We start from the raw sequence: 27,838 nt of genomic DNA, 5'->3' as shown, positions 1-27,838 counted from the left end.
CTGGCTTTTTTATCAGGTGTGAGGCAGTTCCTAGCACACACACACCCCACAGGGGTCCCCCATGCTTGGCTCTGCCTACCCATGCCCACAGAACAGGATGCAGGGAGCTCCCATCCTGTCTGCTGGTGGCCAAGGAGTTCCAGAGGCGGTGCCCAAACTTCCGGGCACCTGGTGCCGCCCAGGGCTCGCGGCCCCGCCAGGCAGGGCTGGGCTCCGGACACCACAAGGCAGCTCACCGTCCTCCAGGCTCCCGCCGCAGCGCTCCCAGCCCGGCCTTTCAGGCAATCACATGGTGCGGCAGAGGCTCAGCCCGGACGCTTTTAAAGAGGTAGCGCCCCTGTTTCGCACCTGGGACGGGGCTCGCAGACGTGGGTCTGGAGGACTGAGGCCAGCAGCAGGCTAGGGCGCGGCGTCCCCTTTCCCCAGCTTGCCGCGCGCACAAGCCCTGCACCCACCCACCTGAGATGCTGCTGGTGCCTGCTTCCTAGCACACCCCGGTCCCGGTCCAGCACTGCCAGGCACCCTTGCACACACCCTGCTCCAAGGGGGCATTCTAATCGCCTCTTTCAGCCCTTTCCTGCATCCCCACTGGGAATGCCCAGGAGGCGAACTGAGACTTACCCAAGGCCACTAAAACTGGCAGGGCTTGGACGGTTCTGTTCAAGCGCCCTCCCACCTCGACGCCTTCGGCAGCTGTTGGCTCCGGGGATGCCTGGAGAATCCACGGCCAGCCTGTCAGGTCCTGAGGGATGGTAGCTGGATGCGACTGGACCCCGGCACCAGGCGCTTCCGTCGCCCCTGGCGCGGGAGCTGAGTGGCAATCCGGCTCCGCACACCCTGAGGGGGCGGAGGCGGCAGCGGCGGCACCCGCGGGCCCCTCCCTCCTGGCTCTGTCTCCTCCTCCATCCCCTCCTCTAAACAAAGGCAGTGATTCTGGGTGAGAAAAACTGGAAAAAAAAATGTGAGCTTTTCGAAGCTTCTGATGTGTGAATCCGTTCTCAGGAGTGGGCAGCGGTGCAGCCTTCCTGGGATCGCTCTCTCCTTTCTCAAATGTGGGATTCCCAGGAGCTCGGGCCTGGATTCCGTGATCCCTCCACTGGTCAAAGCAAGGCATCTCACCTGCAAAACTCCTGGATGTTCCCCTTTTCCACTCTCCCCACCCCCCCAGTCAGTTGGAAGCCCTAGCACCTCCCCCACCCCTGAATCCTGAAATCCTGCCTTCCCTTAAAATCAGCCCCTGCATGTTCTTAGGAGCGAACATCCTTCCTGCATACACTGCTTTGCAGGCTCTTTCCTGAGTCATGACATTCCTTTCTCCTCTTTCGGAACCGCCTTTCAGTCTATCAGCAATTTCCATTTTACAGATGAGGGCACTGAGGCTCAGAGAAGTGACCCACCTTCTCAAGGTCATCTCCAATAATGTCACTTCCGCTTGTGCCCCTTTTCTTTCCTCCTTCCCTCTCTTCATAGCACAGAACTTAAGCCATAAGGTATCCATTCCAACTTCCTAATGCTACTGATAAAGAAGCAGACACGAAGAAGGAAAGGACTTTTTCAAGTTCCCACAGCAAATCCTAGCAGGATCAGAGTAAGAAATCAGGTTCCTGACTCCCAACACTGTGCTCTCCCCACTGTGTGCCATCCTGATCCCTCTCTTGGCTGTCTCCTGACGAAGTTTTAGTTTAGGTGGGCCACTGGTACTGCTTAAGGACCACCCCAGGGCAGATGCTCACTCAGACTAGGTGCCCTACAAAGATCCCGACCTGAGAAATTCTAGTTCATGGATATTGGGAAAGGGCCCTGGGAGGGCAAAGGATTCAGGCTGGGGGACCCCAGTGCTACCTGGCCATATCCCAGCCTCTGCGGTCACTACACTCTTGTTGGGTTTCAAGATGTGAAGAGAGGAGTTCTGCTGAGAGGAGGATGCCAACAAATCTGTCACTTGCCGTCTGTCACAAGTCACAGTAGTTACTGACCTTCAATACAGGAGTTAAAGGAAAAGATCAGGAATGAGGCACTCTGTGCTCTGGGAAAAACTGTCAGAACAGGCCCTCAGATCATCAGATATTTTCAGGAGAAGATTTTATGTGCCCAATTTCTTGCATCTTTCCCAAATCTAAAAAAGCACTATAACCATTAATGGAGATATTTGCTTCTCATGACTAGTAGCAACCCTCTGTCAAAATGTGTACTCGATTGCTTGTATTCTCCCTTTACCAAAATCACATACATTCAGACCTCTGTGTCCCCCCACCCCCAAAAACCGCTGGCCTTTTGGAGCAACTCCTAAGAGCTATCTGAGAGGCTGTCTCCTGGTCTAGAATCCTCATTTTGCTCCAACTAAAACTTAATTCACAACTCTCCTGTTGTGCATTTTTTCCCACTCAACCGTTTTGGTGACCAGCAAAGGGATCCAGAGCAGACTTCTCTCCTTCCTGAATTCAGCAAGAAACGAGGGTTTGGTACCAGCAGAGGGCCCTTGTACCAATCTGCCTCCTCAGAGAGTCCAAATTGGATGAGTCTCTCCTGGTTCTTGGATCTCCCATACTAGTTGGTGATCCTGAGTTTTACTTGGTGATGTGTAACTGGTAACTGGCCACTCAGTTGAAAAATACTAGGGGAGGGGGTGCTGGTTGAAAAACCCTGGAACACTTAGCAGTCTGGGCTGAGTAGTTAGTCAGGTAAGAAGCTGATCTGACGCCTTTCCTCAGTTCAGCTGCTGTAACAGAATTTGTTGGGATAAAACTGAAGATATTATATGAGAGCTTTGCTCTGAAGAAGAAGGACATGACTTCCCCTGGTCACTTATGGCTTTTTCAGGCAACCAAGAAATTTTTGTTGTTGTTGTTGTTGTTATTGTTGTTGTTGTTGTTGTTGCTATTTCTTGGGCCGCTCCCGCAGCATATGGAGGTTCCCAGGCTAGGGGTCCAATCAGAGCTGTAGCCACCGGCCTACGCCAGAGCCACAGCAACGCGGGATCTGAGCCGTGTCTGCAACCTACACCACAGCTCACGGCAACGCCGGATCGTTAACCCACTGAGCAAGGGCAGGGACCGAACCCGCAACCTCATGGTTCCTAGTCGGATTCGTTAATCGCTGCGCCACGACGGGAACTCCCAACCAAGAAATTTAAGGAAGTGGTGGAAGCAGCGTCTTCATACTGTGCAGAGGTTCCATAGGGAAACCACTCATTAATTAAAAGACCTTCTCATCCAGGGATCTTACATAAGAATTGGCCATTTGGGGAGTTCCTGCTGTGGCTCAGTGGAAACAAACCCAAATTAGTATCCATGGGGATATGGGTTCCATCCCTGGCCTTTCTCAGTGGGTTAAGGATCTGCCGTTGGCATGAGCTATGGTGTAGTTCAAAGACACAGCTCAGATCCCATGTTGCTGTGGCTGTAATGTAGGCCGGCAGCTGCAGCTCTGATTTGACCCCTAGCCTGGGAACTTCCATATGCCTCCAGTGTGTCCATTAAAAAAAAAAAAAAAAAAAAAGAATTGGCCATTTGGTGATCTGAGTACTCTTGGTCGTCTTAAGTCACCAAATGGAGAACCAAGCCATGAGGGCTGAACTGACTCTAGGTTGGTGCCTAGAGGAGTTAAGCACTCAAGCAGCACCCTGGCCCACCACTCAATTCATTAGAAAATTTTATCCCTGACATATTCAACTTTCAAACGGGAATAGAGTATCTCAAACAGAAAATGAAGAGCATCAGAAAGCCATCCTCTAACATCCCAGCCAGGTTCAGATTCATACAAAACTTGTAATACAAGTACTCACCTAATTGAAAATGAAAGGACAATTCTGCCCTGAAAATGGCCAATATGGGCTCTTTGATTAGATATAAAGTTGTTAGAGAAAGCTGGATTTATAAAATCTTTTCAGAATCCTGACCCTGAGAAAACAAATCCTTTCTAGAAGAACTTACTTTTGTCTCCCTGAGCCTTGAGACCAGGGCTCTTAGGAACACTTGTCTTATCTAGATCATCTCTAATTCCTGGGATTGAGAAAAAAATGGTGGTGGTGTTGGGGGTATCTTTTAAAATTAACTTTTCTGTTATAATCCAATGAGCTTTATATTATAATACTTGACCGAAGTCTAAAAGGAAGCTATGCATCCTCTGGTTGTATCTATCTATATGGCTGTGTGTGCATATATGTCTATACCTTTAGATGGCATTAGTTCTACTTAATTGACTTAAAGAAATTAAGTTCTTATATAAATTTTCAGAAACATAAAAGGAAACTGGCCAGAATGAATTCAGGTTCATGTGAACTGGGAAATATTCAGTATTAAATGAATCCTTGGTATTCAAGTTTGTTGATTTAATTAATATAGACACGTATTTAGAGTCATCAACATTACATCTAATACTTTCATTGTACCTAAGTTTAATACGAGTCAAATAAGATTTTATTATATCTGTTGCAAATCTGTCAGCAAGAAAAATAACTTGGCATGATGAAACTTTTACAAGTAAATTAAATATAAATGAGATAAGAGCTTTTGGGTAAACTCTTTAGGAATAATTATATTTTAAGAATGCCTACTTAAAAACAACCTCTCCAGATATTTGGTAACTTAAAATTTTAGAGTTGTGCTAAATTAAGTGAAATGACGGAAGTTTATTGAATAGCCAGGTCATTCCCAAATAAAATAAGATGCTGAAACATCCATTACTGAACACTGACTTCGTCTTACAGAGAAACAAAAGGTATTGAGGAGTATTAATAAATATGTTTGGTGTCACTGAGATTTTTTTTAATAAAAAAAGCACATTTTTAGAAATTATTATTGATATTTATATTTGCCAACCTACAGAATGATAATGTAAAAGATAATTCATAATTCCTTTCTTAGTTTGACCAAAAATTAAGGTTGTTAAGAGTTGACGATTCTAATTTAAATATGTCATTAAAGCTACTAGAAATAATAAAGGAAACGTTTCAGTATACAGTAAGAAAGAATGTGTGTTTTCAATAAAAGAGGGTATGAGGGATGGAATTACATTTCGTTAAGGGAAAAGAAAGTAATTTTGTTCTAGAGCTGCTAATTTCTGAATAGTTAAAAATACAGGACCGAGTTCCCGTCGTGGCGCAGTGGTTAACGAATCCGACTAGGAACCATGAGGTTGCGGGTTCGGTCCCTGCCCTTGCTCAGTGGGTTGACGATCCGGCGTTGCCGTGAGCTGTGGTGTAGGTTGCAGACGCGGCTTGGATCCCACATTGCTGTGGCTCTGGCGTAGGCCGGTGGCTACAGCTCTGATTGGACCCCTAGCCTGGGAACCTCCATATGCTGCGGGAGCGGCCCAAGAAATAGCAAAAAAAAAAAAAAAAAACCCACCAAAAAAATAAATAAATAAATAAAATAAAAAAATAAAAATACAGGACAAACTAATATGGATACAGAAAGTGATGAAAGGTTTGTGGAAAAAGAACCCTGAGAAAAGAGTCTGAGGCATGGTCAGGGTTGGCTAAGTTTAGAATAAATTTAGCTGAGTAAATAAATTTTAAATGTAAGCTGATACAAAACGAATTTCATTTTTCTCTCCCTTTTCTGGGCAAAGTTTTCTTAAACTGTTGATCTGCTTTTGATAACAGATTTTAAGTTTCTTTACCTTTCAAGTGATCTATTCTGCCTTTGAAGTCTTTTACTGTCACTTTGGTTAAGTGAATAAGCATTGTTTTATAGTGACTTATGATCCTATTTGACTGTTTTAAAATGGTTTTGATATTTTTTGACGAACTTCCCAAATCAAATCCTAATGAAATTCCTTTGAACTCTAGCTAACTTTAGGATGCTTCGAAGGGGCCCACGAAACATCCCAAAGAGAGATATTAAACTAATTAGGTTCATTTGGTATGTAAATAACATGGGAAGCCTTGTCAAATGAGTAATGAATCTTTGGTTATATTGTATAGGTAAATGTTTTTAATGTAGACATTCTGGATTATATGGAATTTCTAAAAATATGGCATCATCCTGGAAAAATGTCATCAGTCATAATTCTAATTATTATCTTAAAATGTTGTGTCACAGCAGGAACCAAGTTTCCTTGTCAATTGCAATGTAATCAGGTCCTCAGCGTGCCTTAAGTCTTTTGTCATCCATAGACAGTTATTGCTTTACTCCGATGTCTTTGCAAAAGTGCTTCCTCCTCTAGGAGACTCATAGCAAGGACTTTTTGACAAGTATATGGTTTCTGATAACTTTCAGATCACACTGCTGAACTGGTTAAGAAATTAAAGAATTCTTATGGAAAATTTGATAGCTTCATAAAACTGTTAAAAAAGACTAGTTACATAGGACTGAGTGAACAGGTGAATATGGCTATAATTTTATGGTTTCTGTCTGAAACATTACTGGCCTTTAATCTGCTTCCAAATATAAGGAAACCCCTCCCTTCAAGTGAATTATGACTTACAGAAATTTGGTAAGTCATAACTTTGTAAGCAGTATTGAGATACTTATCATTTCTCTACCTGATCCCTTCAGAGACTGGAAAATCTTAGGTTCTCAGCAGCTCTGTCAGATAAATTAAGAAGGCTACCCCCTAATAGATGGAGGAATCCTAAGGTAATTTGGAGACCTTGAAAACAGAAGAATTCACCTGAATCTATATATATTATAGGCAAAATTTGTGACAAGCCTTTGGCGTGGCTTCCCTGGCCTTGAGAATGCATTAAAAAATTTAATCTGAGATTCCTATAATAAGTTTCAGGCAATTTTTTAAAAAGCCTGTATTTACACTTATGTAAATCATCAGACCAAGTTTATTGAAACTAGACTTATTTTGCAAACAAATTAGCCTTAATTTGACTATATTTGGTAGAAATGAGAGTAATTTTAGAGAGAAAAAGATTATGTTTCAGTAGACATTAAATTCTTGTTTTGTTAGTTGAGGTCTATATTTACTGCCTAAAAATCTCTTTCCCGATAGCTCCTTGCTGTTACATTATTATAAAGTTAAACTGAATTATTAAAAGAACACTAAGTTTGTTTGGGATGCTTATCTCAGTAATCTGTCTTTGGATGAAGATCAGATGCGCCATGACCTGCAACCAGAGGAGCATGCATGCATGCTGCAAAAAAACATAATTTAAAGGACTATCTCCAACCTAGATGGTAGGACCTTTATCAGGTACTCTTTAACTAGCTCATGCACAGCAAAAGTGAAGAGAACTGATGCTTGGATTAGTATTTCCTCTTAGAAAGGGCCTCTGCACTGGTCTGACCTATTGAGAGTACTGCTGACCTCAACAGTACATTGTTTAAGGATCCCTTAAAACAATGCTCAAACAGAGGAGAAACTACCAGACCAGGATAAGAATAAGATGGTATCTGAAGGAGACAGCTGACCCAAGATACTGGACCAGGCCTGTAAACCAATTGCTTTGATAACTTCTCAAACCTTTGCTTGTGAACCAAATGTATATCACAATCTTACGCAAAGTTAAAATTAACCCAATCGTTAGGTTTACAGTCAATCACCAATACCCAGTAGTTCTGGGTTACCTTGGTGAATTTTTTCTATTCCAAGGCTCTAATTGGAAGGCCCTTAGAAAATATATCCTAGAAGACAGAAATTATAGTTCTGTTAAGGCCACTATTGATATTACTAGGCAGGATCCCCTCACCTGTTCAATTAATGATACCTGCTCTGATCCTGGTCATAAATATGAATTTCCTTCTAAAGTTAATTAAGCTCAGTCAGAGCAACAAGTACAACTTCAGCCAAGAAATATAACCTCCTTAATTGTGGGATGGATTTATATAACTAACACCAGGCTATGATCTTTTAATTTTTAAGGGCCCCCCCTTAAGTTGGGAACAACTAAAACATACTCAGGATATTCAGCCTAATAACACCGGGAAACTGGTCTGAGTGCCCTATGAAAAATACCAATAGATATGCAGTTCCTGTGGTGGCTCAGTAGTAATGAACCTGATTAGTATCCACGAGGACATGGGTTCAATCCCTGGCCTCGCTCAGTGGGTTAAGGATCCCGCATTGCTATGGCTGTGACATAGGCCAGCAGCTGCAGCTCCGATTCAACCCCTAGCCAGGGGAACTTCTATATGCTGTAGGTGTGGCCCTAAAAAGCAAAAGAAACAAACAAATAAAAAACACATAAACTGCCTCCCCCTCAGGATTTCCCTTAAAGATAAGAATTGGTTCGAAATAGACTAAGTCACTGGGGATATACCAGGCCACACGTAATGGAAGTTCTTGGCATGAATTTTTACTAATACTTTTACTAATACCACTAGCTATACTATTTGTATTTTGGCTTCGTTACAAAATTGTTGTTTCTTGCTCATACCAAATGTATGACTGAGCCTCTGATAAAATGATGACTAGGTGGCTTGAAGCAGTTGACCAGATTTATAGTTCTATATGAGATCAACGATTGTAATAGTGTAAATCTAAACACGGAAAGAAGCAACGGTAGGGAATCGTCTCCTGGACTGTAACAGGCTAGTATGACAGGTGGTCCAGAGACTTTGGTTACTGTCAATATGGTCTAGTCCTGTAAGAGCCCACTGAGTGGCTTATTAATGAAATCCTCACCTGACCTAGGAATGAACATTCCTAGCACTGTGGCATGAAATGGTCATAAAATGTCTCCCAAAACATGGTTGAATTTATGAACATGAGAGGACCCTGCCAACTAAAAATCGTCACTTGCTATTTGCCTTTACAAAGATTAGGTCACCAGCCACTAGTTGTAGTCACTGACCTTCAACACAGGAGATCAGGGCAGAATAGGCCTTCAGATAGATATTTTCAGGAGAAGATTTTATGTGCCCAATTTCTGGCATCTTTTCATACCTAGAAAAGAACTAAAATCATTAATAGAGACATCTGCTCCTCGTGACTAGTAGCAACCTACTCATGACCAGCTGCAAGCCTCTGCTAAAATGTATGCTTAACTGCATGTGTCCCCCTTCACAAAAATCACGTATATATTCTTCGGAGCTATCTGAGGGCTGCCTCCTGGGCTAGAGTCCTCATTTTGGCTCAAACAAAACTTAACTCACAACTCTCACATAACATTTTTTTCAGTCCACAAGGGTGAGCACATGGCTTCTGTTGGGGGTCTGTGCTGAATCACGGTGAGGTCTAGGTTGGGGCTGGAACCTGAGGAGCTGGGGTAATGAGGGTAAGCGTGGGTTGAATCTTCCTGGGGAAGGAGGAAGCCCAGCATGGGGAAAGATAATTTCCATTTCTTCTTTCTGGGGGAGCTAGGAATCCATCCCTCAGATAGCAAAACCGCGATCTTTCCAAAGAGCCTGGCTGGAGGAACTGGGACATGTCAACGCCCCTTCCCCCCATCCCTTCCACTACCTCTCTAGATTTCCTCCACTCTCCCAATAGCATCCTGCAGATATGCTTACTCCCAGTGCCATGTGAACATACAAGTCTTTGAGTCCATGCCCCTGCCTCTCAGCCCTTTCCTTGACCCGAATTCTTTTGGTTCAAGGCTTTCTCTTAACTTCCACTCGGATTCTAATTTTCACTCATCTGGCTGTCAGAAAAACCTGCAAAGACCCAGAAGTCTATCTATACTTCAGAAGCATCTTCAGTCCTGGGAGGGCAACTGAGCTCTCTGTCCCCTTTCCCCCAAGCATTCCCATCCCAATTCTTCTCACTTCATTTGCATAATACCTGCAGGTAATTTGTTTGTTCCTCAGTTCTGGGTAAAATAAATCAAAGCCCCCTTTCCCTCCTCTCTTCCTTTCCTTCTTTCCTCCATCCCTCCACCCCTGCCTGTTTCCAGGGTCAGGCCTCCTGGGGGATTAGACTGGCCTTGGAGAACAAAGCTGATCCAGTCAGAGTCTGTCCTGGAAAGCAGCTCTGGGAAAAGCAATCCTCTCCTCAGAGGCTTCTGGGTGGGAGAGGGTGGGGTGGTGAAGGAGAACCCGGTGCCCCCAGGCAGCAGGGCCATTTGGTGCAGTGAATGTTGCTCTTGATGAAGATCAGAAGAGCCAGATGCTGGCTGCTAGACCCTATTCTGCCACTCACTGGCCACATGGCCCAAGCAAGTTACTTTTCCTCTCCTGGCTTCAGTTCATCTGTCAGTCCTCTCAGACAATTGAGATCTATCATCCTATCCAGCTCTGACAGCCAGTAAATCTGTTCCAAGGTGGAAAAGATGCCAAGATGGAGATGGAACCCATGGCTCCTGGACTTTTCCACCTAGAAACCTTCTAAGTCTGGACTGTTTCATCTAGAGCAGATTCTAGGGCTGAGAGGAGGGGAGGTTTGTGGTAGGAGAAGAAAGGGAGATCAGAGGTCTATAGTGGACAAGAGAGGATGTGAGGAGGTATGGGCTGAACAGGCGGAGCCAAGCTGCCTGGAATTTACACTGAGCTGAAAACTCTCTGACTAGGTGACTCACTCCATGGCCAGGGTTCACTTACACTCTGCAGACACGTGACCCTCCATGCTTTCACCTGCCTTGTACAACTTAGGCTTGGTTACCTCATTCATAAAACTGGACTAGGGCTACCACTCCATAGCATGGTTATGGGGGCTTAATGAGCTGAATTATGGAGGGTCTAGGCCAGATTTTTTTTTTTTTTTTAGGGCTGCACCCACAGCATCCCAGGCTAGGGGTCGAATGGGAGCTGTAGTTGCTGGCCTTCACCACAGCCATGGCAACGTGGGATCCTTAACACATTGAGTGGAGCCAGGGATGGAACCTGCTTCCTCATGGATACTAGTTGGGTTCATTACCACTGAGCCACAGTGGGAACTCCTAGCACAGGTATTTTATCAACAAGGCAAGTAGGCAGCACCATGCTGGTGGAGTAGTAGGGGTGGAAAGAGGAGGGGATGAAAAATTCAGGAATCTGCTTTGTGCAGCCAGTCATGCTAAAGTCCCATAGGTACTAGGCTTGGGTGTCCTTAAATGTACCCAATGAAAGGCTTCTATTTGGCATGTGACTCTGCAGGCAAGATCACATCACACTGAGTCTAAAGACTCCCAGGAACTGGTCCTCAGCCCCCTACCCCTTTACCTCTTGTCCTGCTTCTGTCCTTCCAAAGCCCCTGTCCTGGCCTTCTACACTGGCCCCTCACACCTGCAGTCTCTGCACTGGGGCAGGGGTGAACAGGAGAGCAGGGGCGCTGAGGTGGAAGCACTCCTGAGGGGCAGCCCTGCACTTCCTCCTTTCTGGAGTTCTCCAAACTGAGCTAGACACCCAAGTTAGGAAGGGGCCCATCCAGGGAGGCTCAAGCCATCCCTCTCACCTCTCAGGACACCAGCAGGGAAGGGGTGTGTCAAGGTTTGGCTCAGTTCCAGTGGGGGGAGGGAGTAGATGAGGTTACAGGATTCTCCTCTTCCCAACAGCAGGAGGTTATTTTGGTCCTTGTCTTATTTTTCAGCATTGTTCTGAGCAGCATGTGTACGAGGAGGAGGAGGAGGAGCAGGGCTGGGCAAGGACAGGCAGGTTGGAAGGAAAAGATTTCTGGATGGGGGCCCACTTCCTGGCCACTTCTGCCTCTGCAGTGGCTTCCCTGAAGTTCCCTCCCTCTCCTCTTTTCCTCTACCCTCCCCCCTCCAGATCTGGAATCTAGGTCTCCCTGCCTCCTTCTCCCTCCCTCCTCCCCTCCATCTTCTCCAGGACCCTAGGCTCCTATGGGGGAGAGGCTGAGTCTGTGGGAAGGAACATGGACACAGGCTGAGTATTCCCCGTGTGTCTGTGTGTTTGTGAGGACAGGAGGTGCAGGGCAGGTCGGGGACAGTTAATTCAAACCCCTCCAGATAGCATGGAACTGTTTCTAAATCCTCAAGTGAAAAGGTCACTTCCATTTCCCTCTTAAACTCATTGCTCATTCGCTCATTCATCCATTCACTTATTCTATTCAACAAACATTTATTGAACCCCCTTTGTTGTATCGACAGCGAGCTGAGCACTGGAGGTAAGAGAGATAAGAAAATCTCCCAGGCAGGTAGGGAACCAAAGGCATAAATAACCTTAATGTACAGTCTCTCCCGTGAGGATGGGGCAGGCTTTTCCTATTTATTGTTGTTGAATTTCAGCAGGGACAGAAAAGAGTTCCTGCCAGTGGCAGAAGGATGGCTGGCAACCCTCTAACTCGGGGATTTTGATGCTGTAAACTGAGAACCCCACAGGGCTTGGCAGAGGAGTCTGCAGAGGCTGGGAAGGAGGGTCGGGTTTTAGGGGCTCATAGAGCTGCCCTTGCTTTAGCTGTTTTGATATATATTACATATGGGTTTCTGGTATAGGATTTTCCTGAAACATGAGATTTTATTAGCCATGTGGCTTTAAAAAAACTTGAAAATCTGAGCTTCAACTCCACTGTCCACTGTATAGATAGGGAAACTGAGTCCCAGAAAGGCAATAAACTTGTTCTAACCCTGAGTCAGGGGCAGAACCTGGTGCCCAGGGAGACGTCCGAAGGTGAGCTGTGCTAGGGGAATACCTCAAGTGCCAGCCCTTCAAACTCAGGACTTGGTGAAGTGAGGGTCGTGGCTTCCGTACTCTCCCCATCTCAATGGGGAGGGAGGCAGGCTGGGAACACACCCAGAGAGACCAGCATCAGGTGGACACTTGTCTCTACAATAATAAAGGCTCCTCACAGCTGCACTGCAGCTTGGCATTTACACAAACACACATTATGCCTCACATGCAGCATCCCATTTAATGCTCACCACACCCCTGGGAAGTTGCAAAGCAGGTATAATTAGTCCCTGATCGTAGATGAGGAAACCAGGCTGAGGGGAGTTAAAGGAAAGCCTTGTGGCAGAGCTGAGACTGACCCAGATGTGATGGGTTTTACTCAGAGAGGTGTAAGTGAGGGTTGGGGTGTTCCAATCAAAACCAGTGAACCAATTGTCTGCAAGGGGTTTCTGGAGGAGGAGACGCTCCAGCAGCCCCATCTGTGCATTTACTTGCTCAACTGATATTTATTAAGGACCTCCTATGAGGATGGCATTATTTTAAGGGGACTTCCAAGAGCTCAAAGCATGGAGCTAGAGTGTCAGGTCTGCTCTGGGGTGTGTTCCAGGTGCCACTGACAAGAGAGAGCAGTGGAGCCAGCAAGGGCCAGAAGCAACCTTGGAGGAGCAGCAAGATGCCTAGTTTTTGTGCAGAAGGGCTGGGCAGACAGCAAGAACAAACAGACTGAGTAGGAGAGGCATGTTTTGGGCAAGATCAGGGGCTTGTCAAGAGCACTGACCTCACTGGGCATCTGGTGATAATGAGGGGCTGCATTTCTAGAGGCTTCCCACAGGAGGCAGAGAAGACCAGAATGGGCAGTGCACTCAATTAAAGCCGGAAGGCCTCAGTGCACCACCCTTCAGCCCTGGGTGAATCCCAACAATTTACTGCATCTCTCTGAGCCTCAGTTCTCCTATCTGTAAAAGAGGGATAATCACATTACTTATTTTATTTATTTGAAAGTGCTTTTCAGATTGTAAATCACTAAACAGCTATCGTGGTCTACCTTACTGGTGATGGGAAGCCTTTGTAGATGTTTAAGCAGGAGACTGAAGGATCTGAAAGAGACTTTGGAAAGATAATTCTGTGACTCTGTGCAGAGCACACTGGAGGAAGGAGAAGGTAAAAGCAGGGAGACCTATCAGAAGTAGCAGCAGTCTTGGTCAAATAACCCAAACATAAGAGGAAGCAGTGGGATTAGAGAAGAGGAACAAGGGAGATAGATGTCACATAGGTCTCTGGGAATTCTTGGCAAGTCAAACAGAACAGCCAGGGAGAATGGAGAGGCAAAGAGAACTCTTGGATCTCAAGTTTGGGCTCCTGGGGAAATGCTGATGCCCATTAAGAAGATGGGGAGCAGAAGAAGCTGGTTGTGGGGACTGGGAAGGATAGAAAGTCCACTCCTAGACAGACTGATGGGATGTGCCTGCCTATGGGGACATCCAGGTGCAGGGTCCAGCAGGCTTGTGGAAATGGCCAAGGGCATGACTGGAACTCCACCTGGGTCATCTCAGTTGAGGTCTGGGAGAGATGAGATCACTCAGGAAGAGGATGGAGAAGAGAAGTTGGGAAGAAGCTGTGCTCACAGCACCTGGAAGGGAGAGCAGCCAGAGTGGAGAGCAAGTTAGCAGGTGTTTTAGGAAGAAGGGTGCTGAGGGGTTCAGGGCTGGAGAGCAGCTGTGAGTGATTTGAGGGGGAAGTGGTAAGATTTGCTAACAAGAAGGGGGAGGAGGGGAGGTAGAAGCACCATCCCACAGGTTAATGCTGGAGCAGACAGGAAAAGGTGGGGGCGTCAGAGCAGATGAAGCTTTAAAAGAGCTTGGCGGGGAGAAAAATAAAAGATGGACTGTGAGCTGCAAGAGAGTGGGGTCAGAAGTTCCCTTGTGGCAGAGTGGGTTAAGGATCCAGCATTGTCACTGCAGTGGCTCGAGTCACTGCTGTGCTCTGGCCCAGGAATTTCCACATATGGGGGGTGTAGCTAAATAAATAAATAAGGTGGGGGGAGGCTGTCAAAAAGGTGTTAGTTTTAGATGAGGCACTCTGAACATGCTCACAACCTGAGAGAGGGAAGCAGTGGCAAGAAGGAGATAAATAAGGGGGAAGAGAGACTGAGAAAAGACTCCATCTGTCCAGGTCCTAAGTGGTTAATGATGGCTGGCTGGGCACAGAGTTCTGGATGCTCAGAGACCTGGAAGTATGAGTGCTCCAAGCCCCTCTTCCCTGCCCCCACTGAATCTTGAGGGGAGGCTCCCAGGCCTTCTGCCTCAATTCAGTCTCTCCCCTGATGTCCCTCCACAACCCCCTCTAACCTCCGTTCCCATTTGACAGGAGGCCAACAGTTTGCCCTTCTATGTTGTACATCAATTAAAGAATCAGCCTTCTCCTGGCATCAGCTCCTCTTCATCTGGGCCATGGCCCAGCCCCCATCCATGACCAGCCCACAGGGCACTTGCTATGAATTTCTTGGCTTCTCTGGCCCTGACAGCAGCCAAAGAGGTGACTCTGGGGAGTCTGCTTGCCACCCCATCACTTACCTGGAGTCAACACGACCATGTAATAGACTCAGGAGACTTCCCTGCACAGCCCACCCTATCCTGGCCAAAATATTCACGCCCATCTTCCTGAACTCAAATATCACCTCTAAGGGTTCGAGGCAAGGATTTTCTGCTCCCCCTTCCCTTGGTGGGCAGAAGGGAAAATGGAGGTGAAGTGATTTCTGCTGGTAGATTCCTCGATGCCACCCTTATTCCTTCTCACTCATCAAAGTGTCCTTGCCCTGAAGAAAGAAATATGCCCACTACCTTCTATGCTCTGAGAGGGAAAAGAGGGCTTGATGAACTGGGGGAAAGAGCGAAAGATGGATAAAAGCAGAGTTGCCAGATTAAATTCAGAACCAGTTAAATTTTTTTAACAGCTTTATTGAGATATAATATACATAACTCCCATATAAAGTATACAACTCAACAGTTTTTAGTATATTTACAGGATTGTGCAACTGTTACCATAATTTAACTTTAGAACATTTTTCTCATCCCCTCAAAGACCTTACACCCATTAGCAGTCATTTCCCAAGCCCCTCCCCACACCTACCCAGCTCTAGGCAAATGCCAATCTCCTTCTGGTCTCTGTGGTTTTCCTGTTCTGGACATTTCATATAAATGGAATCAAACAATACATGGTCCTTTGTTACTGGCTTTTTCACTTAGCATAATGTTTTCTATGTTCATCTATATTGTAACCATGGGTCAGTATTTCATTCCTTTTTATGGCTGCATTATATTCTGTTCTGCAGATATCCCACATTTTCTTTATCCGTTCTTCAGTTGATGTACATTTGGGTTGTTTCCACTTTGACTATTATGAATAACGCTGTTGTCATCATTCATACACAAGCTTTTGTGTGAACCTATATTTTCATTTGTCTTGGAAAAGTAGAATCATGAGCCTGACCCTTTCTTATATTTATTTCATATATCATTATGCTGCCTGGTTGGGGAGCTATTATGATTCCCTTTAACAGATGAAAACACTGAGGCTCTGAGGAAGGCCTAAAAGCACCGAATGCTCAAGCTGAAATATGAACTCAGGCCTCTGATTCCCAGTCCAGGGTTCTTTCCACGAGAGCACAATGAGGCCCTCTCAGAGAGTCTGCAGTCTACTCAAGGGAGCTGAACGCATGGACTTAGAAAAGCAACATGACGTGAACAATCCCCTCATCACTCTTGGGTGCTCTGTGGACTGTATCCTGGGATAAGGGCTTAGATTGAAGCAGAATCTTCTTGGAAGGAGTGAGGTGTAAAGAGAACCAGTGGAATGTCCCCTCTCCTCCGACGGGACCCCTGAGGCCCCTGGAGGCCTGTCAGAGAGCCCACCACACACAGGTTTTTACAGTAATTTGTCTGACTGAAGTCCTGCTCAGTAGAGATGGAAGCCAAGAGTCAAAACACTAGATACCACATAACGCCAAGGAGACATCATTCCTGGGAAAGAAATCTGGGAGAAGAATGGACAGGAGACCTTTTTCTGACCTCAGCTCCTTATCTTAGCTCCAGTCTTACCCTGGCCCTAAATCCCTGACCTTAAGCACAACCTAATATTTCATTCACATCTGCCTTGCTCCTCTGCCCTAAACCTGAGACCCTGTCACCAAAGAGTGCTGGGAATGTGAAAAGACTCTGAAGTTAGGATGGAGAAGTAGCCCATGGCCTGGTCTCCCCAGCCTCTCCATGAGCCCATGCCAGAGTCCCAAATTTCAGGACAGGAGAATACACAGGAGCTTGCCAGAGGTGTCCACCTATACCTAAGAGGCATCCACTCTACTTGGCTGTTCAGATGGGGTGGGAGACACAGAGGAGCCTCTAGGTGCTGGACTTTTCTTTTTTCTTTTTGTCTTTTTGGGGCCGCACCCGCAGCATGCGGAGGTTCCCAGGCTAGGGGTCTAATTGGAGCTACAGCTTCCAGCCTACACCATAGCCACAGCAACACCATATACAAGCCGAGTCTGTGACCACAGCTCACAGCAACGCTGGATTCTTAACCCACTATTAAGCAAGGCCAGGGGTCAAACCCTCAACCTCATGGCTCCTAGTTGGATTCATTTCCGCGGTGCCACGACAGGAACTCCTGCTGGACTTTTCTATTTCAACCGCTCTCCCCGGCCCAAGGGTTAGAGGGATTCCAGTTGGGCCTTAAAATCACTCCTAGTCCATGGTAGAGCTCAAGAAACATTGACCAAATGCTGAACTTTCAGAATAATATAGGAAAAGAGCACAGAAAGAAGAAAGTCTAGCAATGCTTTATCGTTTTTTAGAACTCATTTAATTCTCACAGCATGGCTGGCGAAGGAAGTGCAGTTCAGTGAGGTGTGTGAATCTGCTGAGAGGGGATCCAGAGCCAGAAGAAGCCGCTGAGCTCAGGGCTGTTGCCTGGGGCTCAGGGTCCCTCTGCTGGCCGCCGGAAGCCTGGGTGTGGGGCGAGGAGCTGGGAAGGGCCGGCCCCAACTCAGGCGCCCTCCTTGCGCCCTCTCTGTGCTAGGTTCCAGAGGCTGAGAGGAGGCTCAAGGTTAGGGTGACCCCCGGGTACACTGTGAAAGGCTTTAGGTGGGATATTCCGGGGCAGAATGGACCAGACCTGTGGGCTCCAGGCTTTGCCCATCTCCCCTAAAGAGGCCATGGCAGGGAGGGGTGGGGGGAATGCAGAGACTGCCTTCCTGATGCCCAATCCAAAGTACTTTATTCCCTTTTTTTCCCAGGCAAAGTCTTCTAAGTCAGCCCAAAGGGATGGGTAGAGAAATCTCTAGAGAAAAGAGAAAAAGATTTTCCAGCTTCCTTTTCTTTCCATCCCACCACATCCAGCAGCTCTCAGCTCTGAGAGTGAGAAAGACTAACTTAGACCTATCCTACCTCGTTCCTTCTGGGAATGTGGAATTGCTGGCTCTCTGATGGATATTTTGTTAATTTAATCCTCCTCAAGGGTTATGAGATTGGCCTGCAGTGTCAAACAAATTTGGCATCAAATCTCACTTCTGTCCCTTCTTAGTGTCTGACTTTGAGCACATTACTTAACCAAGAAGCCTCATTTTTCTCACCTATAAAATGGGCTTTACTTTCATAACGGGCTGTTGGGAAGGCTCAGTGATATAAAATCAAAAGCCTTGTGTATATAATGAGTGTTCAGTAAATGTTAATAAAAATTATGATTTTCATAGTTCTTTTACCTTTCCTACTCTATTACTTAAGAGGAATGAGGTGAAGGGTATAGTAGGCAGGTAGACATTCTGGACAAAAAAGCGTGGAGTGCCCTGTCATGTGCTTGGGATGGATATCCCCAACCTGGTTACCTCCCTGTGCTCCTACCCCTTGTCTGCAAGGGGAGGGGTGGCAGCTGCTCCCCCCCTCCGCCCCCGCCCGGGCCCTGACCCAGCCAAAGGACTGGCACAGCTGCTGGAATGGCCCAAATGCCTTGGGTTTAGGGCTAGGTAGAGGACAGCTGAGGATGGGGGAGGAGGGTGAAGGGGAAGATAAGGAATACTCTTCTCTCTCACTGTGTCCATTTACCCTGCAGCTTCCCAAGCCTTTCAGGTCAGCCTGGGACCTCTGACCTCAAGCCTGCTCCACCCTGGGCGTTGGACAGGAGGAGCTCCCCCTCTTTCCCGCCCTTGTCCTCTGCCCTCTCATGCCTCTTCCCCCATGGCTAAGCCCATCCCCCCCACCCCATGCCCCTGCTCCCTCCCCAACCCATGTGCAGCCCAGCTGTCACTGGCCCTGAGCTGGGCACTCCGCCTGCCTGTACCACTCATGAATCGCCACCATTCACACTCTGGCCCCAGAGCCTCCACCTGTTCCCCTTGGTCTGGGCAGCAGGGCTGTGTGGCCTCATCTGTTGTCCTTCATCCAGAACCCAGTGCAAGAGACTAAACTTCAAAACACCCAACTTCCACCTGCCAGGCCTGGGGTGGGGAGGACTGGCTGAGAGGAAGAGTGTGAGTTAGGGGAACCCTCCTCTCCTGGAAGAGCAGGCTTGCTTATTCCCTGACCTAGACTCACCAGCAACAACAACCCACAATGTAGTGTGGAGAAAAGCAAAAAGTCCACTCTTCCCCAAAGGCCATTTGCATATTGAATCACATTCTCCTATTACATTTCATTTATTCGGGGCCAGCTCCTGAATCAGGGGCTGGTCAATTCACAATGTAAACAGAAAGACACACAATGGCAACATTTTTTAAATTAATTTTTTGTTATACAAACAATATGTGAGTACACTTTCCTTGATTTAAAAAAGGAAACCGCTGCAGTTCAGGCTCAAATTCCCTTTGATCAGTCCCCTAAATCTAGACCCTTCCCCTATACACAGAGGTGACCACTGTTACCATCGTGTCTATATATTTCCATGATGTATCTATAGAAAATATATAATTCTATCATGCGGGTTTGGGTTTTGCTGTTATTTTTTACGTAAGTTGTAAACTATAAATATTTTGCAACTAAATTCACTGAAGTCTAAGTTGGTGCATGTAGATTGACAACAGTCTCTTTAAATGCTGTATGATATTCCTAGACACATCATGGTTTATTTAGCCATCTCTTTATTGATATTCAAGTTCTGTCATTTCCCCCCATTGTAAACATTGTGTCTTGTCACATGCTTGAGCCTTTCCCAACCAGGTCCGGCCTAGTCTTGTGCTCCTACCTCCTATGAATGGGAACATTTATCATGTCTACTGTATTAAGGGTATAAAAATAGTAAAAGTGTCCTTAGGAGCCCTTTGTTACAAATTTTTAGTAATTTAAAAAAAAATCCTGGGTCCCACTAAGATGATTTCTACACCCAGTTGGGGGCAAATTACTGCTCTAGGAAATGGAGCACAGCCAAGGAGGTAGAAGGAGAGCAAGAGAGAGTGAGGAGAGTAGAGCGAGAAGGAAAGTCAACAGGAAAGAGCAAGAAAGAGAAAGATGTAAAAGAACATGTATATGACAAAGATTTCTGCAATGGGGACAAACTGGAAGTGCCTAGCAGAAAAGAAACAGTTAAGTAAAATTTGGCATATTCATTCACCAGAATATTATGCAGTCATTAAAATGGTAATTATGGAGACTATGTAGGAGCATGAAAAATGTTTCTGATATTAAGTTAAAAAGCAGACTACAAAATTAAGACTACATTACAATAACAACAATGCAAAAGGATGTGGACATACAAAAATGGGAAGGGAATACAGACAAAACAATTTGATTTGTGTAGTAGCAGGATTGTGGGTATCCTATTATTATTGCTTACTTCCATAAACATTGTCATAATATTGTTTTGTGCAACATCTGATTAATATTAAAGGTGAATAGCAATAGAAAGAAGGAAGGAAAGGAAAATGAATAAAAAGAAAAAAAAGAAAAAGAAGAGAGGGCATGACAGAAGAAATGAGAGGGGAAAAGAGAGATGAGAAGAGGGATTGGAGTAAAGTCCATGTTTTGAGGACTGCACCATCTTTAGCAGCCATGTCAGATACAGTGTTGACACAGGCTCTTCAGATTGAAAACAGTTTTCACTGTACACAGAAAATGTTCACCTCCCACCCTCTTCCCTTCAGTATTTTTTAAAGGCTATCAAGGAGTTAGAGAACCAAGCTCAGGATTTTAAGCAACGCAGAGTCTTCTTTTTAGAGAAAGATGGGAGCATAGATGTATGAGCAAACAATTATAGCCCGTCAACAAATGCTCAAATGGAGGTCTAATCTTCTGTAGGAGGAGGCTTTAGGGTCCCAGAAAGCTTCAAGAGCAAGGGACGTTTGAGCTGGATTTCAAAGGACGGGCAGGAGATTGTCAGGCAGAAAAAAGGGGGTAGCATCCTAGGCAGAAGGCACACGTGCAAAGGCACTTGGGGCCTAAACACACGCACACACCCCTCACATACACTACCATTTAGTATGGTAATGAGATGCATTAAAGGGTTTAATCAGAGCAATAGCACATTCTAATTTGTGCTTTAGAGAGATGACCATTGAGGCAGTGAGGAAAGTGGGTGGCAGTAGGGCAAAGTGGAGAGAAAGAACATAAGTTAGGAGGCTATTTTAAGAGTTCTGGTAAGAAGGAGTCAGACCCTAAACTGGGGCAATTAATGGGGTATGGGTAGAAGGATTAACTCAAGAAATTCTTACATAGAAATAATAGAAACTTCATTCATTAATTTATTCAGCAAACAGCTTTTGAGGACCTGCTATGGCATTGAGTAGTCAGCGATCAAAGACAGTGTCTGTCTTAAGAGGAGGAGGTGGACAGGGAGACAGCTGATCACTGTGAAAAGTGCTATGACAGAGAAGCCAGTGAGGGAGAGGCCTTGAGAAAGTAGGAATAAATGGGATACAGGGAGGGAGGGAGGAGACATCTAGGATGACTTCTAGTGTTTGCCTCTAATGTTCAGTGGAGAGTGGGGCCATGGCTGAGGCAGGCGCACAGGGTAAGGTCATGTCCTGAGGCAGATGGTCCTTGCGATTTGGGTCTCTCACCCTTTCTTTGCCCTCACCTCATTGAGAAAGACCACTTGTGGCTTAGGCTTAGGGAGCCTGCTGCTTACCCGACTGGATGAATTCCATGGAAAGCACCTAAAATAGTTCCTGGCACATAGTAAGTACCCAATAAATGTTAACTTGAATAAAGAAAACAAGCAAAAAGTGCAGAAACTTAAAGCAAGATTCATATTTAACATGCTGCCTCTTTCCATAAGACCGGGGGTGTGGGGACCTGTGGCCCCTCTAGTCCAGACACTTTTGACAGAACTAGACCTCAGCTTCCCAAGAAGAGGTTGTCAAAGAGGGTGTGGATATAAACATGCAAAAACTGAGCTCACTGTTGGGAGATGGGGCGCCCACAAAGAAAAGAATAGATGGGGCAGAGGCTTCTCGGCAGTTTATTCCCATCAAAAGGCATCTGCATTGCATCATTTGTTTGAAGAATATGTACCTTGAACTTTGCAAATCATACTCATGGCACCAAAGTTATGAATTTTCTTTTTTCTTGTGTTTTCATTATTGTAGGTTTACTGAAATTTTGGAAGAAGATGAAGCAGAGTACAGAGACATTATGTCGATGCTGTTGGGTAGTGAAGTCATGGAAACTTGCCGAAAAGATTTACTGAACTGCTTCTCCACCATCAGGAATTAAAAGGCTTTGAGGGACCCAATTCATCAGACTTTAGGCAGTTCATGTCTTCTAGATGTTACAAGCCTTATAAACACTCTAATCTTGAAAGTGAAACACTGCTGATGCATTGGATGGAGGAAGTAGTCATGCTGAGCTGAAGCTAAACATGTGGACTAAGTGACTGACCACTGGAACCTCCTTTCATCTCTTATTGCTTCACTGCTCTGAGCATGACAAATCACCAACAGTAAAGAAATTCAGTGCTATTTGATGACATAAAGTCACTTTTTTTTTTTTTTTGGTCTTTTTAGGGCTAGACCTGTGGCATATGGAAGTTCCCAGGCTAGGGGGCAAGTCAGAGCTCCAACTGCCAGACAACACCATAGCCACAGCAACGAGGGATCCAAGCCACATCTGTGTCCTACACCACAGCTCACGGCAACGCTGGATCCTTAACCCACTAAGCAAGGCTAGGGACGAACCCACATCGTCATGGATACTAGTCGGGTTTGTTACCACTGAGCCACAACAGGAACTCCTAAAGTCATATTTTTAGGAGACATTCTCAGATTTTGATAAGTCTTGCTTTAAGTTTAATATATATATATTTTTTTACCCTTTTGCAATGAACATCTCTATGCTTACATGTTCCAGGCACTAGGCTTGGTGTTTTACATGTACTAATTCTTTCAAGGCTCACTACAAAAAAATGCATGGGATAATTTCAACTTGTTAAAATTTACCAAGGCTTGATCTGTGGCCCAAGATGTGATCTATCCTGGAGAATGTTTCATATGCACTTAAGAATGTATATTCTGCTGCTTTGCGATGGAAAGTTCTATAAATAGCCTGTGGGGTAGTTTCTAGCATTATTCTCATTTCACAGATACTAAAACAGAGACAGTGAGGTTAAGAAGACAGACTTTTAAGTGAGGAAGCCTGGACTCCAACCCTGGCAGTCTGACTTCAGGGCTCTTAACCACTCTAAGTAAACTTGAGGATGCATCTAAGTCACCAAGCATCAGCCCTATCAGCAGGGCTTTGTTTCCAAGGAACTGATTATGATGAAAGTGAATTACACCCACCAAGAAGACTCAATTTTCCTAGAATTTTAAAAAGCACTGGATAAATTCCAGAACCTAAACATATTCTACTACATGGTCTAACTTTGAGCAGTGCATGAGTCCTTTTCCTTTTTCGCATGAAAACACTGAGAGCCGTGCTTAGAACTGTCACTAGTGAGTAAACCTGGAGCCTATGTTGAGATGTGCCCTTTGGGAGCAGTCACCACAACTCCATTTGTTAAATACCTATCCCCATGGACTTCATCAATGCTCTCACAACCAATCCACATCTAGCATGGACCTATAAGAGGTTTTTTTTTTTGGTCTTTTTAGGGCCGCACCCATGGCATATGGATGTTCCCAGGCTAGGGGTTGAATCGGACCTGTAGCCGCTGACCTTTGCCACAGCCATAGCAACGCCAGATCCAAGCCGTGTCTGTGATCTATACCACAGCTCATGGCAATGCCGGATCCTCAATCCACTGAGCGAAGCTAGGGGTCATTGAACCTGTATCCTCATGAGTACTAGTCAGATTCATTTCCGCTGTGCCATGAAGGGAACTCCAAGAATACACTTTTGTATCTGTTAATCTAACTGCTTCTGTACTGCTTTTGTGTTGTTAAAAATCCATAAATCTGTTCAGCCAGCTTCACTATTGATATCCATTTTTAAAAGTTTTTTAAAAGTATGAACTTTAGGTACTGAGGTATAGAATAATAGTTTAGTGATTGATCCTCTTACTAACGAAAACCAAAAATACTGGACAAAATAATTAAAACATCTTTTTAAATGCACCAATAGATCGGGACAGAATTTCAGGTAAATTTAGAAGCCTTAAAATCATTCAAAAACCCAAGCTGTACTAACGTCAGCATTTTATGTTTCGATTTTCACAAATCTTGCAAGGCATGAAGGACTTGTCAAAGGAAAAGAGTTCAATAGAAGACCACACTCCCAGTATAAACCCATAAACTTGGAATCCAAAGGCTACAATTCATTACAAGGGTGAGGTCAAAATAAATCTGTGCCCTCCCCACCTGCCTCAAACCTTTAACTGAATAGAAGAGAGAAAAACTTTCTCTCTTGAGAATTAATAACTATCAAGCTAGCCCTTTAGCAGATTTGCTGCTCCAAATTCACCCTATGGTGGCTCAAAAAATCTAAAGCCGAATGTTTATTTTTTGTGATCCTGAACTGGCAGTGCCCTCAGGTGCCTGGCAGTGGCAAATAGAAAACAGTTCTGGAGAAAGACATTTTCAATCTAGGCATCAGAGAATCCCCGCAGATATAGGTTTAAGAAACATGAGCTTATAATACATATATCACAAACATAAGGAAACAAGACACCAAGAGTGAGGCCCCATAGGGGAGAAAACAGAGGATACGGTAGTTCACAACCCAGGGCAATTTTGCCCTTCAGGAGACATTTTTGGTAGTCACAAGTGGCAGGGGCATAGGTGTGATATTGGCATCTAGTGTTCAAAGGCCAGGGATGCCATCAAACATCCTCCAATATGCAGGACAGCCTCCTACAAGATATCAATAGTGCTAACACTGAGAAATCCTGAGGTAGCAGAATCATGCCTGCAAAGTTTCTATTTTAGACTCATCTGAGTAAACATATAAGTATTAACAATAAAATGAAAGAAGAAAATTAAAATATGCATATAAAGCAAGGGAATATATTATGCAGATATGAAGAAAAATAAAATTTCTAAAAATGAATTAAGTAAAATGATTAAAGGATTATTAAGTTAAATGATTAAATGATTATTACTCAGCCATTGAAAGGAATGAAATACTGGCATTTTTAGCAACATGGATGGACCCAGAAATTATCATGCTAAGTGAAGTCAGTCATACAATGAGACACCAACATCAAATGCTTTCACTGACATGTTGAATCTGAAAAAAGGACGCAATGAACTTCTTTGCAGAACAGATACTGACTCACAGACTTTGAAAAACTTATGGTCTCAAAATTTCAGGGGGTGGGGGGATGCGCTGGGGTTGTGGGATGGAAATCCTATAAAAATGGATCGTGATGATCACTGCACAACTATAAATGTAATAAATTCATTGAGTAATAAAACTAAAACCAAAACAAACAAACAAACAAAAACCCAAACCAAAACAAAAAAAAAATAAAATTAAAAATCCAGGTGTAAGGTTAGATTGTTTATTTGAGCTTTTTCTTCTTTCCTGAGATGATTGTATTGCTATAAACTTCCCTCTCAGAACTGCTTTTGCTGTGTCCCATAGGTTTTGGGTTGTTGTATCTTTGTTGTCATTTGTTTCTAAGTATCTTCTGATTTCCTCAATGATCCTTTGGTTGTTCTGTAGTATATTGTTTAGCTTCCATGAGTTTGTGTTCTTTGTTGTTTTTTTCTTGTAGTTTATTTCTAGTCTCAACATTGGGGCCGAAGAAAATGCATGGGATAATTTCACCTTGTTAAAATTTACCAAGGCTTGATCTGTGGCCCAAGATGTGATCTATCCTGGAGAATGTTTCATATGCACTTAAGAATGTATATTCTGCTGTTTTGAGATGGAAAGTTCTATAAATATCCGTTATATCTATCTGGTCTAGGGTGTCATTTAAGGCCTGTGTTTCCTTGCTGATTCTCTGTCTGGATGATCTATCCCTTGGGTAAGTGGGGTGCTAAAGTCCCCCACTATTATTGTGTTGCTGTCGATTTCTCCTTATATGGCTGTCAGCAGTTGTCTGATATATTGAAGCACTCTTATGTTAGGTGTGTATATATTTACAACTGTTACATCTTATTGGATTGATCCTTTGATCATTATGTATTGTCCTTCTTATCTCTTGTGATTTTATTTATTTTAAAGTCTATTTTGTCTGATATGAGTATTGCTACTCCTGCTTTCCTTTGATTTCCATTTGCATGTAATATCTTCTTCCATCTCCTCACTGTAAGTCTGTATGTGTCCTGTATGTGGAATTCAGTTCAGAGAGACAAAGAGATAGGAAGTAGGAAAGAAATATGGAATTGGAATTCTAAAAGACATGAGACAAAGAAGGGGCAGAAGCAATATTTGAAGAGTTAATGGCTGAAAATTTCTAGAACAGAATTGATAGCAACAATAGTCTACTGAATTGGGAAGCCCAACTAATCACAATCAGTTTAATCCACACCTATAATACATCCTAGTGAAACTTTCAGGATGTCTAAAATTAAAAAAAAAAATTTCACATATGGGGATGCTCATAGCTCTTGGTGCCTGACACGGCTTCTGTCAAAACGTATACTGTTCATGAAATGCTGTGCAAATCCAAACTGGCAGGTGATCATGCTACACCCTCAAAGCATATATCTTCAATGATGAGTAGAATGCTTTTAACAGTGAAATAAGCATCGGGACAAAAGGTGTGGATGAGGTTACCATTGTCAACATTTTGACCAAATGTGACAATGAACAAGATATTGCTCATTGGAGGAGGACCAAAAAGGCACTTGCATTAGCACTGAAGTCAGCCTTGTCCAGCTATCTGGAGAAAGTGATTTGGGGCCTATTGAAAACACCTGCTCAGCATTATGCTTCCAAGCTGGATTCCCTCATGGAGATCATCTGCTCAAGGACCAACCAGGAACTATAGCGAATTATTTAGTAGAGTCTACAAGAAAATGTGCATAACTAATTTGGAAAAGGACATTGTTTCCAACACATATGGTGAGGAGATGTTGGCTCTGTCATTGATTATGTATATCCCCAACATGCTGGGGGTCTCTATGATACTAAAGAGAAGAGGAGAGGAATTCTCAAGTAGATCAGCATCATGACCAAGTGGGGTGTATGTCACCTCCAGAAAGTAATTGAAAAGTATAAGAGTTATGACATGTTAGAGAGCATCAACAAAGAAGTCAAAGGAGATCTGGAAAATGCTTTCCTGAACTTTGTCCAATGTGCTCATGTATTCATTCACAAACCAATGTATTTTGCTGTATGAAGGGCAAGGGAACTCATGATAAGGTCCTGGTTAGAATCATGATCTTCCACAATCACAAGTTGCTGTACTGCTACATTCAGTAAGACATCAAGAGTGACTGCTGTGCTGCTGTACCTGGGGATGGGGCTGACTGAAGCCTGAGACAGCATGAGTGTCCAGAATTGGTACTCCTATGCTTCCATCTAACAGTTCCAAAAAGGTCAGCTTCCCATTAACAGCCCCCTTGTGCCCATCCCTGTGAGGCCCAGGATTGCTCTTCCTGGTCCTAACCTTATTTTAGTTGCCTAAGCATTGCCTGCCTTTCCTGTCTAGTCTCTCCTTTTAGCCAAAGACACAAACATTCCAAGGAGTTGAAGTGTGATCTATGATGTGAAACACTTTGCCTCTGTGTACTATGTCACAGATGGATAAACTAAATTTTTCTTTTAAAAATTAAAAAATAAAAGAAAAATTAAAAGGAAAGATATTAAAAGCAGTCAGAGAGAAAAGATGTCAAGTAAATGACAATTGTCTGACTCCTTTTTTTCATCAGTAGTGAAAGCCAGAAGAGGGTGAAATAACATCCTTAATGTGCTAAAGAAAAAATAAGTCTCTTCCTAGAATTATTGTACTTAGCAAAAACAACATTCATAAGAGATATAAAAACATTAAACAACTCACAGATTAAAGAGTAACTATAATGGAAATTTAAA

The 27,838-nt window shown here is 44.3% G+C and overlaps 1 protein-coding gene and 1 pseudogene across 4 annotated transcripts in view; one reads left to right on the top strand and one right to left on the bottom strand.

Moving 5' to 3' along the window:
* The window catches only part of ADORA1 (adenosine A1 receptor), a 37,485-nt gene extending 36,639 nt beyond the window's left edge, over positions 1-846 (bottom strand). For 2 of the 4 annotated variants that reach the window (XM_047752911.1, XM_047752913.1), the window contains exon 1: positions 622-846. The gene's annotated coding sequence lies outside the window, so the exon portion shown is untranslated. Of the gene's footprint in view, positions 1-79; positions 298-621 lie in introns of those variants that run through there. The other 2 variants (XM_047752912.1, XM_047752914.1) reach the window with 2 other exon arrangements.
* LOC125112179 (annexin A2-like) lies at positions 98-27,229 on the top strand (annotated as a pseudogene).
* The last annotated feature ends 609 nt before the right edge of the window (positions 27,230-27,838 follow it).

Source organism: Phacochoerus africanus, chromosome 11 (genome assembly GCF_016906955.1).
Source record: "Phacochoerus africanus isolate WHEZ1 chromosome 11, ROS_Pafr_v1, whole genome shotgun sequence".
Classification (NCBI taxonomy): Eukaryota; Metazoa; Chordata; class Mammalia; order Artiodactyla; family Suidae; genus Phacochoerus; species Phacochoerus africanus.
This window is presented reverse-complemented; position numbering and strand designations above follow the sequence as displayed.